Source organism: Xyrauchen texanus, chromosome 24 (assembly GCF_025860055.1).
Source record: "Xyrauchen texanus isolate HMW12.3.18 chromosome 24, RBS_HiC_50CHRs, whole genome shotgun sequence".
In the NCBI taxonomy this organism is placed as follows: Eukaryota; Metazoa; Chordata; class Actinopteri; order Cypriniformes; family Catostomidae; genus Xyrauchen; species Xyrauchen texanus.
The window spans coordinates 33,736,017-33,751,219 of record NC_068299.1 but is presented as its reverse complement, the minus strand read 5'-3'; the positions used below and the strand labels follow the sequence as shown (position 1 = coordinate 33,751,219).

General features: G+C 40.2%; 1 protein-coding gene across 3 annotated transcripts in view; it reads right to left on the bottom strand.

Moving 5' to 3' along the window:
• Positions 1–15,203, bottom strand: part of LOC127618218 (protein delta homolog 2-like) — a 58,450-nt gene that overhangs the window by 25,439 nt on the left and 17,808 nt on the right. The window contains exon 1 of one of the 3 annotated variants that reach the window (XM_052090553.1): positions 14,097–14,188. The exons of 1 other annotated variant lie outside the window; for it this stretch is intronic. The gene's annotated coding sequence lies outside the window, so the exon portion shown is untranslated. Of the gene's footprint in view, positions 1–6,309; positions 6,474–14,096; positions 14,189–15,203 lie in introns of those variants that run through there. One more of the 3 variants, XM_052090551.1, reaches the window with a different exon arrangement.

Here is a 15,203-nt window from a genome sequence, read left to right as displayed (position 1 = left end):
TTTTTGGCCATGCATACAGTGTTTGTAACTGTGGGAATGCGCACTTTAGTGTGGACACGTGACCCCTTAGTAACACAGGCAGAAAATGTGCTAACACTGAGCTTACAGCTCTCAGAGAGCGTGGCGCAGCTGAGCAGCTTTGTTGAGTGCAGGGGTGCGTGTGAGATTACAGGCACGTGCGCTATCTCCGTAATGCTCGCAGCAAGAGCCGGAGAAATGTTTGAAATGACAGTGTTTACGGGTGGGGGTGCATACATTGTAATAGGCACGCGCGCCACTTCCATAAAGCTTCCCGCTCTTAGCGGGGAGTTTCTAGGCTCGCGCATCGCATCTGTGATGCTCGCGGCGTGAGCCAGAGATCTGTTTGGAACTGTATGGGCAGCGCTTATGGGTGGGGGTGCATCTACTGTGATAGGCACGCGCGCCACTTTCATAAAGCCTCCCGCTAGCGGCGGGGTTTTTGGCCATGCATACAGTGTTTGTGTGTAGGGGTGCTTGCAGGACAGCAGGCACGCGTGCTACATTTATGGGGTGTCCAGCTCGAGCTGGGAAAGTATTTGGCACTGTTTGGACAGTATTGATATTTGGGAGTACGCACTTTAGTGTGGACACGTGACCCCTTAGTGACACAGGCAGAAAATGACTCTTGTGATTTCTGTGTGTTGCCGTTAAAACGGCGTTTGATTGCAGGTGAGCGAGTTCTGTGACTGGCCCATTGACTGCTGTACAGACATTTCCAGCCACCTGTAAGGGGACTGGGTAATGTTTTACACGTTTTGCTCGCTGAAGTGAAGCGTTCAGCGAACTCTCTTACCGTGCTGGTGCCCGTGCTCGTGTCTGCTAATGTCGACGGCGCGGGGTCGAAGGCCGAGCCCGGCCAGTCGTCGGATGCAGCGCCAATTGGAAAGGCTGTCATCCTTTTCACCGTCGTCCCCTGGCGCGCCGAACGAGATGAGACCCACCGCTCTGTTGGAGGGGTGCTGGTCCGTCTGCGTGAATTGGACTGGCGGCGGGGAGTTCTCGGGTGGTGGTGAAGCAGGCTCTGGCGGCCTCCGTGAGCGGCGCTTTTTCTTGCGTGGCTCGAACAGAGGGGACGGCAGCACGGTGGTAGCAGGCTCGTTCGCGGCGAAGGCGGCGAAGCGAGCACGCGGCTCGTTGAGGCCCAGGGAGTCACATTCGGGGCATCCGCCTCGAGTGAAAGCAGCTTCTGCGTGGTCAGGTCCCAGGCAGCGAGTGCAGATAATGTGACGGTCCCTGTCAGGAAGAAGGCCTCTGCACGAGGCGCAGGTCCAAGGCATTTGGAACAACGCCTCGAATTTGCTCTTTTACTAAATACAAAAAGTGTCGCAAAGGCGAACACTTGCAAAGTAGCTTAGTAAAAAGGATATAGTGATGCGCGCCGGATGGCGTAGCAGAAGGCTTCGAAGGCGGCTGAAGGCACCGGCGAAGAGGAGGTCTTCGCTGAAGGAGATTAAATCTAAAGGAACTCGTATGACGGGGTGCCCATTATATAGCCTGGCTATGCTAATTTCGGCGGGCTCTGAGCGCGCGAACGCGTGGCGCGCGCCCATTGTGTCGCCCCGTCATTGGTTCGAGCAGTTGCCGCAGCACAGCCAATGACCGAGCTGCCTCGCTCATTACTGTCTGCTGTGCAGCTGCAATGCGTTTTACATAAAACTTCAATATTTCTCGAGAAACGGAGTTTTCCCATAGCGTAAGCTACTTACGAAATAGGAGAGACCTCTCGATAGGGAACTTAAGTTATGTCATTAGTTTAAATACATCCAGACATAGCTAGGCTAAGTAATTAGTAAAATAAGCTCTGTGTTTTCCTAGTCCAGATACACATAATGAGTCAGGTAGCTAGCCAATACTGGCTAGGCACACATAGAGGTTTAGTTTATTAGCATTAGGTAATTTGGCCCACACACATAGCTATTATACACTTGGTGCACATGGCTCTTCAGAGCAGCAGCAGTACACAAGTCTTGATGGTAGATCTGCATTGTTGGGGTTGGCATTTGAGCAGCTTCCCTGCTTTGTTGGGGGATTGTATGTATGTCTACTTGTGCAGAAACAGCATGCCAACATGCTAACAAAGTATGTCTGTGTATGTTCTAGCAGTAGCAAGTCTTCATACTTGCTCTGCAGTAGCAGCAGCAACAGTGTAATATATATCGTCAGCCACAACTACATTCTATTGACATGTCATAACCACAGTAACATGCTAAATCATTATGAGAGTTGTTATGACTGAAATTGTTAATTGAGCTTAAATTGTATTGAACCTGGAATATTCTTTAAGATTTATAGTACAAGCCTGTGATGGATAAATAAAATCATTCTCCATAATTTTTCAATAATGCATCTGATGTGGAAGCATCCTTAGAGGGTTGCATTCACTGATCAAGATGATGTTACAGTTTTCAACACAATGAAATAGCAAGTTGACCTTTACAGGCAGCTCTTGGAATGAGATAAAGAGGCCAAGTTCCATGGCTGGATTTTTCTAATTCTACATGATAACCATCTGTAGATCGTTAGACTGACTGCTTTAGACATATACATCTCTCTGCACCCTTTTTGCTGTTTCCCATTGTAACTTAATGGAGCTCTTGGAACTGCTAATGACTATGAACTTGGGACATGCTTTGAATTTGAAAGCTGAGAATAGACTAATTTCCATTATTGGAGGCTCACACCCGAGTCACAATAGAAAGCTACCATCTATAGTGTTTGATGCTGGGGATTCCATGTCAATTATCGCTTATGCTTTCTGTCTCATGTGCAGACACCTGGCAGCAAAAGCAGTGAGCTATATTTGAACATTACTTTATTTCCTGAAGTGTTCAGTCATTGATTATAGAAGATGCTATTTCCAGCCGTGTTTAATTAATCTGTGTCACATCAGATGGGAAAAATCAAGTGAGAATCTTTTTATGCCATTTGACTTATTTGCCTTTATCCAGCTGACACCACAATAGAGGGACACTGTCATTATTTTTGGGGTCCATCTTTCACAAAGAATCAAAGTGTAACAAATCATCCAGTGGTTGGTGAATAATTATAACAATGTTATAACAATGTCTAAATATAGAGTTAGATGTTATACATTCCTAAAACTGACTCTGATGGAGCTGTCTGTTACTTACTACTTACTGTGGGATTACTGACAGATACTAAATAAACAAAGGCATTTGACAACAGCTGAGTTGTGACCACTGTGCCCCTTCTGATTGGAAGGTGTTTTGTTTTTCTGATTGATGTTAGTAAAAGCAATAAGCCACTCGAGGCCAAGGCGTTTACTATGGGTAAGGTACCATTCAAAGTGGAGAACCTAAAACCGCTTTTACCATGGCAAGATCACTGTGACTCATGAACTTGAGTGGTATATTGCTTTTATAAAACAGAAACAACAGCAAAAACATTTTAAAGTTGAATTCATTCTCGGCTCATTGTTGCTTATCGCGGCTCATTAGGCACGTTTCGCGGCCAAACCACCGGCCCGCTCGGTTCTCCCGATGAACATTCCACCCCTGATCGGCCCAAAAATGCGTCTGCCCACCGGGAAAATGCCCGGTATGCCAGATTACAAGTCCAGCCCTGACCTCAAAGCACAATCCAAAATACAACATTGGAGTCATTTTTGTCAAATAAAGTGCTGCATAACAGAGCATCACAGATGTCAAATATTGCTAAAAGAAAATCTAATCATTAATGATTTATTCCTATTATTAATAGTAGTAGTATTACAGTAATTGGTACAACAGGTTAAAAGGCTCCATTGATTTGATTTTCTCCCAAAACAATAAATAGCTTCAACAACTACCACAGTACTTTCCTAAACACCTGATTGAAACTGTGAACTGCAACATTTTCCTGTTCCATGAGATCTTTCTGTGTAATGACTTAAGTTTGATTTTGAGGCAATTTGATCTTATACATTTTTTTAATGTTGTAAATGTATGTAGCTAATGAATATCCTGGAAATTATAACATTTATTTTGAAACAAAATACATATTTGTCATTTTCAATTTAGTTCAAGATGATTATATATATAAAAAAGTTCAATATCTGTCCTATAAGTGAAAGGATAGTATTTGGATAAAAAGTCCCTCTGTTGCAGGAGATAAAGTCCCCTATTAAACACACTGTTTTTCTTAAGTGGCGGGAATAGATTTGTTGTGAAAAATGTTCAAAGTGGGCTCATATTGTCTGATTCAATCAATCAATTCATTTGTTACTAAAATACTTGAGATGTTATGAAATGCCAAATGTGATTAAAATTAACAAGAAATGATGCACTCTTTTCTGAAGTGGATGTTTTGATATATTAAGCATCATCTTAATTTGTTACAAAAAAAAAAGCATTTATTATTAAGCAAGTATTTGCCTAAGTTGACAAATTGTGCCCTATAACTATTGCCCCAGTGTGTACACTATATCAATATAACCCCCTGAAGGCCTTTTACCCCAGGTAAAAAAGAAAAAAAAAGAATTGTAATCAAAACAACCTTCTGTTGTAATTTCTATTCACACAAATTATGTTGCTCCATAAATATTCAATGAAAATATGTGTATTCCTTGAATTTTGAGACACTTTGTGGCCATAGAAAAAGCATTTTTTCCTTAGGGTGTGCTTTTAGCCCCGTTGTACCCTACTATATAGAAGTGATATCTGTCAGATTTTTTTTCATTTATTTTGCTTTTATTTTGGTGGAGCTTTTTATTTTGCAGTGATTTTCGTGTTTTTGAAGGTAGCTTCTCAATTCCGGAAAAGCCGGTCGCTACGTGACCCAGTGTTATTTTTAAACAGCAAAATGCTTCTTTTTAATTAAAAACATATGTAGTCTGTATGTGTTAGCACTTATCTCGCTGTCATACAAGTTCAAGATCGCTGTATCAGACCCGATTCTGATACCAGTGTTGGAATGGGACATCCAAAAATGGGATGTGCTTTAGTAAAGACAAATCTCTGCGCTCTTAAAGGCACCTCTGCTTAAAAGGGCCCCTTTACATTTGCGAAGTGCACCTTTAGATTTGTGAATGAAAGGGACAGCCCCCGTTCTGTGCACGTCAGTGACAGGACATATGGTCCATCTCTTAGTTTCTGTTTCAGCGCCATCATGAAGGGTAGCCCCGGCCACTGTGCAATCTCATATGTCCAAGATCCTGCCCCTCACATTAAACATCAAGCATCTTCTGATTGGCTGTGATTGTGACACATAGTGCAGCAGCATTTATATAGAATGTGTTGTAACAGGGGTGCGTGAATATTGTCATTGTTCAACGTCTTAAAATGCAGCTCACCCAATCAGAATTAAGAGTCTAAACTATTTATTTTATAATTAATAGTTTGAAGCAACTTTTGACAATGCTACTTAGAAATTGCGAGGCATTTATTCTCAGACATTGTTGTTTGCTCATCAATAAAGCAGAAAATCTAAAGAGGTGATAATGATAAATACACAGTATGCCCTGACGCATGTTATGCCTATAAAAGCCATCATGCATTTATTTTAAAAAGTTTTAAGCTATTAAAGGAAATTGTAATTCCATGTAAATTCATTACTGTTTTTAGTCTTATGAGAAAAGATTGTAGATAAATGGCTTTATATATATATATCAATTTGAAATTGTAAATAAAATAGATGGTAAATAAATGTAAAAATATACAACCGATCAAACAAATAAATAAAACCCATAGCAACTATCCATAGAACCATAGAACATTAAAAATAAAAAATATGAAGGGTAAATAAGAGGTTCATTTGGAAAATATCTCTTACTTTTAAACATACATTATTCATCGTCCCATGGGACCCCAAACATAAAAACAGTAAAGTCAATCTCAAAAGAATATGTGGGTTATAAATATCTGAGATCAATTAACTTTATGGATCTCAAGGTAACCCTTAAACTCAGAACACTGTGTATGTACTTTAAAATCTACTATTTGCCAATAAACTTGGCAATGCCTACCCTAAAATAACAGTAATGTCATAGTCTTCCATCTTTTCCATCTTGAATGATTTTGCGAAGACGAACAACATTTCCATGCCATGTTTGTATAAATAATCAAGTTATAGTTAATGAAAGTAAGCTTGACTATCTAAATCTGGTTTACACTTTTATAGAAATACTTTCTTTTACTACACAAGCATATTCATTTTAAACATTCAAAAGGCAGTGCATAACCCGGCTCTTTTAAATGACATTACTTTACATGCTGCGTAACAATTCAACTCATTTAACTATTTAATGACAAGATATATAAACACACTTAATCTCAAATACATGTTACACACCTGAGCTGTCGGTTGTCCCTCCAGTAGTGTTCTGAAAACCTCAGGTGATGATGAAATGGGACTCACACACGCACCATGAGGAAGTCATTAAAAAAACAAAACAATTACGCACAACTACACTATTCAATCTCGTATCAGCACACCCTCGAGATCAGCCTGGTAGCGAGGCACGTTTGGTTACTAGAAATGCTTGTTTGTAAAAGCAGACAAGGATCCACCTCCTTACTCAACAAGCCAACCTGCCCAAGGACTGACTCTTAAAGAGGCAGGCAACCCTCATTACCACCCTCTCTGCTCTACTCACACATCCATCACGCTAGGGTGATTACAAAATATACAGACATCATGATTTTTCTCAAACCCTCAGGCACTTATTTCAAGTTTCACAAGCGCATGGCAAGTCTTGTTGTTTAATACTGTCCGTAAACATTCATTTGTACTGATGATCAAAGCTGATAGAGTGGCTATTGTGCACATTTTTGCCGGCTTGTTTACAGTCTAGCAGAAATGCAGTCTGGCAGAACCATTCTTGAACACTGTGGCTGTAATGAAGGGCTTTTTGTTGTTGCTGTAGCGACAGAGGAGGCTCCTGATGTTGGGGGCTGATGTGCCCACACGTTCCTCTGCAGGCAATAGTGTAGAGAGGATCAGTTTTCAGCAGATTATCTCAACAATATCAGGCCTGTGGAGCATTTGCAAACAGGCATCTACATGTCCACACCACTGTGATGGGAGAATGCACTCGTAAACACACATGCAAGTACATAAGACAGGGGCGGACTGGGAAGAGAAATCGGCCCTGGATTTTATGTAGAAACCTTCCCAAAAGTTGTGTGTGTTTAGGGGGTGGGGGGTGGGGGGTGGGGGGTGTTAGGCTCACTCTCACTCACTGGCAAACAAGTACATTACTATGCGGGCATACTGTATGTAATAGTAGACACCCAGGTTATTGTCATTTTTTATTTCAGTTTGTTTTTTTAGTTTTGACACCAGTGCCACTTCCACACTAATAATGTTTTTGTCTGAAAGTGCCTTGAATGAACTGTGTTTACACGTCTCATCCACACTAGAATGACGTTTTTCTTCAACGAAAATGGAGCATTCAGAAAATGCTCTCCATTACTGCATAATTTGGGATACAATGATGGAAGGAACTGAACGAGTTTTCAAACCAAAATGAATTAATGTGATGTTTTTTTTCGAGTGTTCATGCTTTTGTTTAGTTTTAGTTTTTCAGTATGTTTTGTTTTTATTCTAGTTTTACATTTCGTATTTTAGGCCTGCCAAAGTTAATGCAGTAAGTCAATGGAAGATCGAATTGTTCCAAGCAGGGCCGGCCGTGGGTTTGTGGGGCCTTTGGCGAAATCATGAAAATCGGCCCCACAGGTGTGAATATTGTCATAAATTTGAAACAGCCATAGAACCAGTGCAAATGCGTGACGAGAAAGCTTTAAAACTGGGGTTGTCAACCTATGGCATGCGTGCCAGCATTGGCACGTGAATGGGTAATGACTGGCACGCCAGCAAATATATAAGCATATGAAATTCTGCACCTGCATTCCAGTTTGCATCTTGATGTAATCCTTCCTCATGATCACGCAGTGTGTTTTCATGAGCTGAATGGGAGGACGAACAAAAAGTTAAAATGTGACGAGACTGCAGTATAACACGTAGGCTTGCACGGGCTGAAGCCTATGGGCCCAAAATTATGTATTCTACATAAATAATATTATTTTAGAAATATGTGTAACCCAAGTATACTTAATGGTAATTAACTTCATTGAAAGCCAGTGACTACTGTATAATCTCATTACAATCATTTAAATGTAATTAGTTAGACTGCTTTCTGTCTAAAAGTGTAATTTAATAAAAGTAACTAATTACTTTGTAATCAGATGACATCCAACACTGCTGTTAAATTTCTCAGGGCTGTCTCATGTCATCGCTTGTGGTATTTTCATGTTTATTAGACGGCTCTAGGGAATACTTGATTCTGATTAGTCAATGGCGCAATCTAGTTGTCTGATATTGCTCTGTAACAATCGCCTATCCAGGGATTAAGACGTATCAGACCGCTCATCCGGGTGTGCAAGCCATCTCTCCTGCTCCACGTAGTTCTCTGCGATCTCTACAAGTAAGCTATTGAAATCATTTAAACTCAAATCAATGTTTAATGTGAATTTATTAATTTATTTAGCAAGTAGTCTTGTAATAAAATGCATAGTGAGCAGTTAAACAAAGAATAAAAAAAAACATTATTGGTCATTTTTATTGAAAAAACAGTGATGACAATGTAGTTTAGTTTAGATTAATTTGTTTCTTTCTTTTTTATTCAATTAATGTTTTCTTTAACTTTTCATTTTTATTTTCATCCACGATAATAACACTGCAGATAGCAGCTGCCTATCACATTCTTTTCAGAAAGCAGAATCTCTACTATCAAAAGCATAAGGGCAGACAGGTTTAGTAGGCTCCTGAAGTCTTATCCTGATCGTCTGTGGGAGACACAGTCAGCTGAGCACACATGAATAGAAAAGCACTCTAAGCTCATTTGTTTTGGTTGCCTGCCTCGTGTTTATATTGAGATAATGGCATGCCCATTATTCCAGCCATTCAGCTTCATCATTTAAACACATATGTACGTCTGCCCTGCCATGGTCTGATTATGATGTTTGTGCTGAAAATGGCAGTGCAATAATTAGAGTATTTAAATTCGGCTTATATAAATTGCAAGTGCTTTCTGGTTTAGATGTACACCATTATCCACTGCAGTCCCAACAAGTACTGCAATTTAAAAAATTAAGTACTTAATTTGAGATAGCACATGCAATAGCATGCAGCATGTTCAGTAGCAATTACTAGATAGAGCAAATTCACTGTCATGTGCTACATCCGTATATGAATACTTCCCTGCTAAATAGTATGCTCAAACAGTATGCCAATTGATAAGTTTGTCCGAATCTTCAGTATTTATAAAACAGAAAAGTGAGAAACACCCGGAAGACCTACTATTTCTGGAGAGATTCTGTAGTGCCCATCCACTGGACACTATTCTACCCTATAATCTCTTCGGGAGCCGAGTTTGTCACGTTCAAAAATGCTGGGTTCAAAAGAATTGGCGGAGAACCGCGAATCAGGCAGTCCATTTCAACTACGTGCTAAATGGTGCTTGTTTAACGAAAACATACAAATTATTTTCTTTACATAGTAAGTTATGAGGTTATGTATTCGGGTCGCAGGACAATGCCTGCGTTCTTAGATTAAGTATGTCCAAAATCTATTCATACTATACTACTCACCCCTAGGCGTCTTTTACTGCTGGGATGGCTGGGACTTGTCCCTACCACTTTTGCCTTTGGCAATTTTGTCCCTACCACTTTTTGAAATAGCTTTCATGTGTAATGCAAAAGACACATCTCCAGTTCTTGAGCAGGAGTTTCCATTGTATTTGTGTAATGTGTAATAATAATAATCGGCAATCCAGCACCATCGTTTTTTTATTTAATTTATGTTATTATGAGTGCTCTGTGCAGCTATTATCAGTGGCATTGAGTGACAGTGGGTGGCAATGTTCTCTCGAGCAACCAGACACACTCACTCCGCTGTTCCACAGCTAACACTCCTTTCCAGTTATGATGCAAAGCACAATGCAAACGGATGTGTCCGTGCTCATGATACACAACCACTGACGTACAGATGCACTCTTCGTATTTATTTATTTAAAAAAAATTTAAATGAATTTTTTCTCCCTTTTCCTTCCCAATATGGAATGCCCATTCCCCAATGCGCTCTAGGTCCTCATGGTGGCATAGTAATCCAGATGGCGGAGGACGAATCTCAGTTGCCTCCACGTCCGCGCATCTTATCACGTGGCTTGTTGAGCGCGTTACCCTGGAGACCAAGCACATGTGGATGCTCACGCTATTCTACACGGCATTCACCCACAACTCACCACTGAGAGCGAGAACCACATTATAGCGACCACGATGAGGTTGACCCAAAGTAACTGTACCCACCCTAGCAACCGTGCCAATTGGTTGCTTAGGAAGCCTGACTGGAGTCCCTCAACACGCCCTGGATTCAAACTTGTGACTCCAGGTGAGGTAGTCAGCGTCTTTACATGCTGTGCTACCTGCACACTTTTGATCAAATCAAAAGTTATATTATGCTTAATTAGAACCCAGAAGACCTTGTTTGAAAAATGTATCCATCCATCTATCCAAACGACAATACAGATTTCATATTGTAGCATTCAAAAAAGAACTGCAGTTCAAGGTTCCATGCCAGTTATTTAGCAGAGCTTTGCCCAGTTGCCCCACCTGCTGCAGGGGATTTGTGCTCCCACTGTTGTACCAAAATTTCCACTTTGAATGCTCTGCATGTTATGTTATCATCTTACAGTAAAACTTTCATTTACAGCAAGAATTTGGCAATTTTTTCTACATTCTGTGGAACTCTGACTTTGTGCCCAAGAAAATCTGTATTTGAATGTGTTTTGTTCCAACTGTACTGCACCTCATTCCTCTGACTCATGTGCTTGGAAGGCATGAATATGAGCTAAGTGGGTGTTTAACTGTCAGAGCTTACAGCTGAGCACCATGGTTGGGAGGTATATTTGTCTTTCCAAGAAAACATACACACTCAGCCAATGCTAATGCCATACCTTTGATATTCATGCTTTTTGCATGAAGATTGGATCTGCTTTATATTACTAGCTTGAAGTGGAGGATAAAAGCATCTTCAAAAGATAATTTCAGATGGGCTTTAAATGCAACTCATCCTTTACACGGCATCAATGACTACCACTCACATTATAAAGCAAAGTGGATGAAATTCACTGTGTAATCCTGGTTTGTGTGTCCGTGGTGGTCACTGTTACTATAGCAACAGATCGAGGATGCCTTCTGTTTGTAGATAGCAGAGTGAGAATAAAGTAGATTGTCTGCTTCCTATTATTTCTAACACATGAGTTTAGCACTCGGCATATGGCACACTGTGATTCATATGGCAATTTCAGTCCAAACATCCATGATGCATGAAAACGCTATGCTATTCCTTTCCAATGAAGTAATGCTATCTATCTATCTATCTATCTATCTATCTATCTATCTATCTATCTATCTATCTGACTGTCTGTCTGTCTGTCTGTCTGTCTGCCCTTCCTTCTTATAAGTGTAGTTATTGTGTCTGGACAGGTTTAGCGAGTGCCAGAGTAAGTAGATTATGAAGTCACAGTTTTATTGGGAATTGATGGTATTTATGAAGTCCATATACAACTCACTGATGTTTCTCACACCACATAGGCCACAGCAACGTGTCTGCCTGCAAATTTGAGTGAGTTGCTAGTGAGCAACGCTAAGCCCTTTGAGAGAAACCACATCCAGACCAACAAACCAAGAACTTTTATTGGGACTGAATGGACATATATTCAGGTTAGGAGCTTAATTCATGAATTCACAGCGAATGGGCAAGGCAACAGTTTTTTTTTTTTTTTTTTTTTGGTTCCTGGGTATTAAGTGTTATTCCCTAATTGCTTATGCCTCAAAAGTATAGAAAATGGCCCTTATTCCCCACAAACATTGCTTTTGTGACCAGGATAGTGATATTTTGAAATTTGCCTATTTTCCAGAACAGTCCAGCTAGATTCATTGCTGAGTAAACAGAGTAACTTCTAGAACTTCCTAGAACTTTCCAGTAATATAAATAGTAGTATAAATACAGGGGCCTTAAGCCCACCAGTTCAGTTTAGTTCCAGCTGCCTAAATGGATACATATCTGCATTTTTCTGAGATGGCAACAAGAGGCTGCAAGCATCCGGCTGACGCATTTTGCTATGTCTGTGGCCAATTTATTAAGATAAGAATAAAAAAGTACTCCATGGAAGCATCTGCTAAGATGTGTGAGTCCTACAAGGATATTTCGGCATGCCTCTTAGGGATCAAGACAAACCCTTCCAAACGTCGGACTGGCAAGAATGCACCTACTATCACATATCCGGACCTTCCTTCATCCATCGCCCCTGTGCCATACTGCCATGAGCACCCGTACCCACTCCTCCAGAGAGAGAGCAGCCATCTTTAGACGAGAGCAGCAAGTCAGAGAGCGATGAAGACGTTGTAGATCCAGATGACAACTTTAGAGTTGAAGCTGAGGAGAGAAACCCATACTACCCCAACCAAAAAGAGCTCAAGGACTTGATTAGAGATCTTGGTCTGACCAAGTCCAGTGCCGAGCTTTTGACGTCTAGGCTTAAGTAGCGGAACTTGTTGGATGAAAGTGTGCAAGTTGCAGATCAGAGGAAGCGTCACCAACCTTTTTCCAGCTTCTTCACCCATCAAGATGGGCTCTGTTTCTGCCACAGTGTGACCAGTCTGTTCGAGGCAATCGGAACCTGAATGAGTGGCGCCTCTTCATTGACAGCTCATCCAGGACCCTCAAAGCCGTGCTGTTCCATAATGGTAACAAGTACCCGCTCTTCCCCTGGCTCACTCGGTGCACCTCAAAGAGGATTACAACAGCATCAAGACTTTGCTGGACGCCTTGAAGTGTGATGAGTACATTTGGGGGCTGATTCGTGGAAGTGATTTCTAGTATAATCATAAATCTCTCACTTCTAAATCTTTTGCAGTCATTTTTGTATTACTTTAGTATAAATACATGTTAATTTGGATTCATATGTTGTTTTGTTCGGACTTTATGTGAACGAAAAGACACAAATTCATCCGTTTTCTCATTGGAAATAGGTACATTTCAAAATATCACTGTCCTGGTCACAAAAGCAAAGTTTGTGGGGAATAATAGCCATTTTCTAAACTTTTGAGGCATAAGCAATTAGGAAAAACACACTACCCAGGAACAAAAATTGTGTTACATACTCAACCAAAATAATAATATAAAATTATGAGATTCAAACACTTTGCTTCAATGATACTTGTAAATGTTTAGGGTTTTGTGTAGGGTAGACCAGGGCTAGTTGTTCAAAGACTGTATATCAATAACCATAAGGTTTTGAGTCAAAAGTATAATAACAAAGTGTGTTTTCTATAGCAGTGGAATTATATGGTGATTTCAAACATCTAGTTCAAAACCATCTTAAATCATAATAATTTTTTCTATCCTCAAAACTACAATATTTTTTTTTTGTCATTTGTATCTGTTGGGTTCAAATGTTAACACAATAAAACCCGCTCTGGCAAACATTTTGGCATGACTCAAATCTACTGTATTATGAAGGTAGATTTAAGTCAAAAGTTTCAACTCTTTGAAATTGAATGTTCTTAGGACAATGGTATATTTACTAAATGCCATATCTGGGCAAGTTGAAACATTTTTATTCACTCAAGTTTTCACATTTGTTTAAAATTGTATTTAAAAAAACTATGTATTAATTACAGTTAGTATTATAGGCTAATTAGTTATATTTTTTGGCAAAAACAATGGTTTGATGTTTTTGAAAGTTACCTTTTAAATTTCTGCTTAATATTTCATAATTGCTCTACTGTGTAAATTCTGCTGAAAAGCCTACAATAGGCTGTTAAATTGAATGTTTCATTGTGACAACTGACCCCACAAAGTTTGACAACATGCTTAACATGTGTTCAATTAACTGTAACTTTTTTCCTGGAGTGACGGTGGAATGTTCAATAGCTTTTTGTAGCAAAGATTTCAAGGTATGTTGTTATGCGTTAAAAACAAATACTACCCTGAAAAATGTTAATTGGTGTACAAAGTGTGACAATTAGCCTATAAATAAACATAGAAATACCAAATTAATGTTTTTCACCTACCCTCTATATAGCCTGTTCCTGGAGTTTTTTCAGCGTGAATAAATCAGATCCACTGACTGTCTCTCTGTGATCTTAACAGTGCACTTGTATTCTGCCTCTGAGATGTGTCGCCTTTCCTTCGGCCAGTGTACGTAGGCCAGTGTCGTTCTTTGAAGTTATTTCGGCATGTGTCTAAGTTGCAGACAGCATGAAGAAGGGTCTGCTTGACCTCCCCTTCACCCTAAACCTCCCTCTCAGATAAGGGAAAAGGAGGCGCACACGTACATGCACTTCACAGACTCTCACCCTGCCCTGCTGCTCCGAATCAGGGGGCTGTTCACACCCTAGAGAACGTCACTTGAGCAGAGCGACAGGCACATGTTCGTCCTCTGTCACCAAGAACATCATCAGACTAGTCTGAAGCAGTGTTAAATTAACCCCTTGATAAGACTACTACTCCACTCAGGAAACCTAGTGGGCTATTTTGGCTCAGAGAGTTCAGAGAATAAATCAGGTATTGGAAAGAGAATGTTCCTAATCCCGATTATAGTTGCAAAGTTAAAGCATCTTCAATTCTGGAACATCTTGTAGGCTACATCCTCTACTGCAATGACTCTCAACTGGTTTTGCATCAGGGGACAAATTTTACATCAAGTGGTAACCCAACAATGTGCCAAAGCTTTTGGTTTTTCAAAAGTAAAAAAAAGTCCTTAAAATCAAACTTGAAATGTGATTTAGTAACCTAATATATAGAACAAACTGTGGGCCAAATATTAAGTTAAGATAAGCCAAACAGAATAATTTTGAGCATTTGACTGGAGCTTTGATGACAATAAAAGGATATGGCAAGCATGATTTCCTTCTTTTTAAAAGTTAATCCATTTTTATTTTTCTACCATAACTCTGCATAATTATGTAGGTTTTTTGTCTCCCCTTTTTCTCCCCAATTTGGAATACCCAATTCCCAATACACTCTAAGTCCTCGTAGTGACGTAGTGACTTGCCTCAATCTGTGTGGCAGAGGACAAATCTCAGTTGCCTCCACGTCTGAGACCGTCAACAAGCGCATCTTATCACGTGGCTTGTTGAGTGTGTTACCGTGGACACATAGCACATGTGGAGGCTTCA